Here is a 7,057-nt window from a genome sequence, read left to right on the forward strand (position 1 = left end):
TGCCTTTTTGCTGTTATTTACCTTTTTCAAACTACTTTTTTCGCGGTGAAACTTCGATGTTACGACGATATCTGACAAATTAAAAAGCTTTTAAAGTTCGCGGTTTATTTATTGCTCTCCAGAACACAGCAGTAGAGGACGACCAAAATCAACACTAGTGGATATCACTAGCTGGGTCTCAAGCAATTTGTCTCGAGCAATTTGGGGCCGGCTCCAAGTTGTCCATGCCTAAAAATCTCCCTATATTTATCGTCCAAGAAAACCTCCCGTGCCGGTTAATGTATGGGATAAAAGATTCAAACTCGTCCTAAAATAGTTTTCTTTTCTTTTCTTTTTTGTTTGTTTGTTTGATCGGAATTTCAAAACTGATGGCATTGCTCATGTTAAGGACTTAATAACTTTATTCTTTGCTAGTCACAAATAAATTGTCATTTTGTCGAAAAAGAAAAGCCTTAGAGCTCAGTAGGTTTTCTTTTTTAAAACTAACAAGTTCTAGTTTTTCTCGCTACGGTTAATTTACTTCCTCTTGCTTTTTACTGTATAATTTTCTCATTACATGGGCTCGTTGAAGGAAAAATAAATCAGCTTCATCTACTAATGACATGTTCACGTTTTTTAATTCAACTGGGCAACGAAAACACGAATATTGGGCTCCATAATTTACCGATACAAATTCTGTATTTTTTCTAGCTGAATTAATCCGTTTTGGAGAGCAATTGTAGACATATACGCGTGTGTCATTGATTCAGAAATTGTGCGGGACATCTTGCGAAAATAATTGAACAGAAGTTTAAATTGCACGATATTTTTTATGGTTTATTTGACAATAATTAGTGAGTTTTACCACGACAATCTGTGTCGTGCCGAGGATGAAAAGGATTCTTTTCAGTTCGTTTTTACGAACAGCATTCAATATGCTCTCAGCAAGCTGCGGAAGAAACTACTCTACATAAAAATCTTTTGAGTACTAACAAGAGCCACTCTCACTGGCTCATGGTACTAAAAAAAATGGTAAAATGGTGACTAAAACGGAAGCAGGGATAAAGATTTTCTGAAGCGAGAAAAACATGCTTCAAAACAAAAACGATTTTGTGTAGTTAAATTCAAACACATCTGGTTATAACAGCTTTCGAGTACTTTGCCTTCTTTTAAAAAACTCCTGACCATCCTACGAAAGCTTAATTTCTTTACACGGAAGGAAAATATCGACAACCTAATAGCAATTTAATTACAGTTCCCACAATGTCTTCCGCAAATTGACTTTTCGAATTGTGTGTCAACACATTTTCTTAATTCTTCTTTCAATGTCGAACTGTTTAAAGTCCAATAAACTGACCAAGAGATAAAGGAAAAAACAGGATCGAGAATTTTCTAGAAGTATTTCATAAAATATTGAAACACTCAGGTTACATGTACTTGAATAAAAATTTTCGTTCTTTCTTTTTGTATTTTTTTCTCTCAACAAAAGTCTTTTTAAATAGGTTAATGGCATAAGAATCAGCAGCACAGCTTTTTGATAAAGAAGGATTTCCCGCGAACGCCGGGAAAAAAACAGCATTGCCTCTGTTTACGTGTTAATTCAAAACTGTAACTTATTTGCTGTTTGAATTAAACATTAAATTCAGTTTCATTTCCATGCTCATCTGTCTGCGACGAAGAGCTCTTGATACTTTTATTTTTACTTTAAGCTCGTGCTAATTCTCATCTCGAGAGTTTTTAATTGATTACTAACTCGTTATTTGGTTAAAAACTTGTCATTTGTTTCTCGTTATGTGCATTGAAGAGTGAATGTCACTTTAAAAGCGAATTTAAAATACCGTGTAACGTGAAAATTAATGAAATGGTGAATAATTCTCAACTCGTTTTGATTAATTTCTTACAACAGAAGTCGATTTTTATTTCATGCGCCTCTTACGTACAGTACGTACGGCCGAATTTATGGGATCGGAGCAAAAAAATTACACTTTAACGAGAATACGTAAGAGAAAAGACTGTCGGCTTTTTCTTGTAAAAAAGGAAGGCCTTTGTTATCACCTCTGACATACACCTTGAAACTTAGTTGATCTGATTGTTTTATCAACTCTAAGCTGCCTACTTGAACATCTTTCTTATCTTGATATCCGGAAGTGTCATTGTATTATCAATATTAAAGGCATTTTCCCCGTCTTTGATTTTTACAATTTTTTTTACAAGCGAGGCCATTTTTAATGCTAAAGTATAAGTTTTAAATGTGAATAAATTACAAGACCATAACGTTTTCTCGACTCTTTCACAGCTGTTAAATTCATCTGTTAGCCCTTTTGGGTCTTTTTGCAGATCGAAATGACATGTTTCCTTACCCTTTCATATATTTGAGCTATTGACATCTCTACCCTTTTATACATCTGAAACGGAGCCTGCCTTATTTAGCACTGCTGTGATTTTCTCTCTATAGCTATTTATTGTGACAATTTAGGTAGGTAGGTGCTCTGTTCTCCTCCCCCTCATCATCACAGCCTTCGAGTAAACTCTCAAAGAGCTTTCTCGCTAGCTATCATCATCATCATCATCATCATGCGGGTAGCAAGGGTGGCGCAGTGGTGAGAGCAATCGCCTCCCACCAGTGTGGCCTGGGTTCAAATCCCGGCTTCGTGCCTTAGTGGGTTGAGTTTTTCTTCGTTCGGTAACCTGAGATCAGGCCCAATTTGAGCGGTTCTCATACATTCTCTCTAACGGCTACCGCTGAAATTGGGCCTGACACAAATTATTACAAGTTTGTGCTCGTTACGGCCAGATTTTGGCCGTAACGCTGATTGGCTGTTAGAACAATGCCCCAAGATCTGATTGGCTGTCGGAAACGCCGGAAGTTGAAAGCGCTTATTCCTCGCGTGGTTGTTTTCGTGAATGATCCGTCGTCGGTGGAGAGAAGGATCGATTTTGCTGTCTTTTTTATTGTTTTATGGTCTTATGGTAGGAAAATATGCCTTAATATGTGCCATGGAAATTCAGAAAATTCATGTGGTTGTTCATATCTTCTCAGGATTTGCTTTATTTACGGAAAGTGAGTGTATCGCGGAGTTGAATCCCTCTGCAAGTTGTTGGCCGCTAACAAGGTGCATTTTGATTTACCAACAAACGGGTGCAAATCAAAATACTACTGTCCATCTTAAAACTGGTTTCATTTGAAAGTTTAGCCGGGAATGACTTCTTTGAACGGGGTACGCAAGCGGAGGCTCACTGCAAAAGAAACCTCAATCGCCAACTGTGAAGTATTAGACGAAAAATATCGCATCGCTGTTCAAGGAATCTTCAGTGTTCACAGACTGGTTGTTTGACTACGCTTTTTGTTAAAAATAAACCAAGAAAACTGGTGTCCTCGCTCGTTGGCTGTTTGCTTTTGTTTTTAAAGATTTATGTACTGAAAATCGGGGGAAATTGCCGAGGAAAACATCAAGACAACGAAAAAATAGAGATTTCAGTATTTTAAATTCCAGAGCACCTAGCCAAAATAATAAAACTAGTAGAACATCGTGTCGCCGTCTTTTCGAAAACTTTTTACCTTCTACGCCAACAGAAATAACCGTCGAGATCTCCCTTAATCTCGCAAGAAGTTAAATGTGATTGTGCTGACTGTTTTATTTTTAGCTGAAAAAGTTAGCAGATAAAAGTTATTTTTTAAGTCAGCCAGTCTACATTTTTCCCACGCGTGAAAAATTTGCATACTAGAAAAACAAGCAACGGAAGTAATTCTGATTGGCTGATTCGGCAAATGTCAATCAATCAAAAAAGTGGGCGGCAGACATTTCGTTAAAGGTTTGTATTCTTGCCCGCCGGAATGTAATTTTCAAAGCGAAACGAAAATAGAGCCTGATCTCAGGTTATTCGTTCGGCTCCTTTGCTACAAGAGGTTTTTCTCCAGGTACTCCGGTTGTCTCCTCTCTTCTGAAACCAACATTTCCAAATTCCAATTCGACCAGGAATCAGGTAGACGAAGTACCACTCGGTAGATGTGCTACCTCTGAATCGTTACTTTTTTCATTTGTTCATCGTCAATCATCAACAACAGCATCATTCATTTGCTTAACTGAAAATGAGCCTACAGGAAGCACTGAGGAAGGGGGTTGGTGCCCGCTAACGATAGGTTTCTTCACTGTGTAGTTGTACAGCAAAGAAACCTGTAAGGGAACATTCATTCATCAGCAACTTAAACGAGTTGCAGATAGCGTTTGGTTATGCTTGGCGAAGTCGACTTGGTGATCCTGCTTTTATTAGTATTACTAATTAAGTTTATTAACATTATCATAAATAAATATTATAAATTAACATTATTATTAATATACATTATTAATATTCATGTACATGTAATTAGTTTTACAAATTTGTATTTTATTGTAGTTTTTTAAGTTGTTAAGCGCTGTTGATCAGTGAATGTAAATAGCGCTCTAGAAGTTATTAAATTATATTATATTATATTATGATAAGAATATAAGCAAGGTAAGTGAAAGACAATATTTTCCACCCTTGGTCCCGGTTACACCTTAGGGTCTGTTTATGTGAGGTGAGCCAGCCCAGTAAGCCGGCTGATCCGGTTTATATAAGCAGGCGGGCTGGCCCTCTTGCTGATAATACGCGGTGAAAAACATTTTTACCATATTCGCACAACCAACGAGACAATGGCTGCATGGTAACTATGTCCACATTGAACTATAAGAGCCCGTTCAAACTTATTCGCCCAGCGTTTTCATAGAAAACGCATCGATTTGAAAACGCTCTTGAAAGTAGATTAAAACGAAACCGCGTTCATATCGTATTAGTGTGGACGGTCGAAAACGCATCAAATTGAAAACGATGACCAAAATATCGCAGGTGCGTGTGTTTGTAGATCCCTTTGTGGCATGCACATGCAATTCTATCGTTTTAGAAGGATTTATTCGAAAACGCATCAAAACGGTAGTATGGACGCGAATCGAATGATGCGTTTTTGATGCATACTTTTGAAAAAGCATAAGTCTCGACAGGGCCAGAAACTGATAAAGAACGAACAAAGAAAAAAAATGATTTACTTTCTCTCGGTTCGTACTTTTATTAAATGAACTCAATAACTGTTTTCTAAGATCGATAAACTCCTTCTGTATTTTTAAATGAGAACCGAACACAAATGACCACCTATTTTCCGCGAGAGGTCCGTTAGTCAAATACCCTTCGACTAAAGTCAATTTATATCAAGAAAAAGTTATCTCTGCTCGGCGGGCCAAAGATAACTGGCTCTGTGACGAGCAATTTCGTGCGACTTTTGCTGCTTTAGTCTTACAGAAAAGTTTCAGCGGCTCTTGTAGCAGCGATGTTAGGCGCAAGTCTTTTTTGGCAATTTTGTTGGAATTTTTATAATCTTTATAATGCAGAGATTTCCGAAGGCTTGTATAATGAACGCACTGATCGTCTTAGCTCTATCTTAGTTAGCTCTCGCGCAAAGGGCCTCGCCGCTGGATTATACGCGCAAAGCGATGGGATTAATATGGTATTCGGTTTCAATGTGAAGTTTGGGCCAACATGTTTGCCGCTTTTCTGCAGCCATCGCCCACTTGTCGAGCTTTTGATGCTTCGGAAACCTACAAAATCACCCTGTTTCCTTGAAGATATACGCGTCCCTTTTGATTGCAAATCAGCACTAAACATTAAAGGCTGAAGACATCCAACATAATTGTATTTAAAAAGACGTCCGTACAAAGTTATTTTAGGTGGAATCCGTGCTAAACACTCTGCAAGTTCACAGAAAGTCTTCATTTGCAATTTTTGTTTATCCTGCAATGCCTCGCTTTCATGACTAGGCACCAGTTTTTTTCCGCGCGTGTCCGCCATTACGGCGTATGCATATTGTATTTCTGGGAATTCGGAGATCGATCAATCGATCGATTGAGGTTACTGAGTACATGTTAAGCTTGTAATATGATACCTTTGGAAGGAAAGCGAAGCTATGTTGCACGGTTAGCAGGTAAGAAAGTGATTTTTACCTCCTTTTAGTTTTGTTTTGGAGGTAACTTTACTGCTTGCTCCATAACTTAATGCATCGGCAAGATCGGCAGAGACACCATCTGTCATGCTTGAACAACTAATAAACCGCGTGCTCACAAAATCCCTCAAAACTTTTTCTTTTGCAATTTTGAGCTTTAGATTTGTTTTTCAAGCATAGGTTTATAATTAATAAGTTAATAAGTCAATGATTCAATGGGATATCTGCATACTGCGGGGTCTTTAAAGTTCTGCTCTCTCGTGGCCGTGTCACTGCCGTGTCTCAACAATTCAGTGATCATTTTCATAGACATGTCTCGAAGGTTTGGCCTCATTAGTATGCTTCAAGCGAAATAATTCACTGAGATATCATTATTATCCTAAGAATCAGACTTAGGTAAATTTCCACTGTCGCCATATTTCACTGCGAATGCGTAAAATAGTATATACTCTTAAAGTTGAAAATGAGAAAACCTTTACAGGGGTCTTTATTTCACAGCCTTCTACTTTTTACGAGTTTTACACGGCATACTAATGCTGTAGGAACTTAGTATTCTGAAAGGTTTTTTGATATACAGTTTTTCTCTGCAGTTTTCTAAGTATTTTGTTTAAACAATTTATAGTTGAATCCATGCTTGAATGGTTGCTGATAAACCAGCTCCGATCTTGCAAATGTCCGTTAATTGGTTGAATTGGTCCTGCATCAATTGAGCTTTGTTGTCTGTTATACCATAATTGCAACAATGGTCTTCGTTCAAGGCTGTCCAGTGTTGTTGTAACACCCGTGAAAGACGTGGGATATTTAAGCAGGCTCATTATTTCAAAATTATGCTTATTGGTATCCTACAATTCATACTCCTGAATACTTTATTAAGCCACAGTGAAAAACGGTGATGTAACATTTTTTTAACGAAGTTTGGTTCCCTAGCCTTAATTATTCATTTTTTGACGAAAAAGGTTATAACAATAGACCCTTGCTGTGCACGGTTTTGTTAAGATTTGATAAGGATCACTGGCAGTTATCTAATATCACTCCACACTACTGGAAAGAGCGAATAAAAAAAAAACA

The sequence above is a fragment of the Porites lutea genome, chromosome 11 (assembly GCF_958299795.1).
Source record: "Porites lutea chromosome 11, jaPorLute2.1, whole genome shotgun sequence".
Lineage (NCBI taxonomy): Eukaryota > Metazoa > Cnidaria > Anthozoa > Scleractinia > Poritidae > Porites > Porites lutea.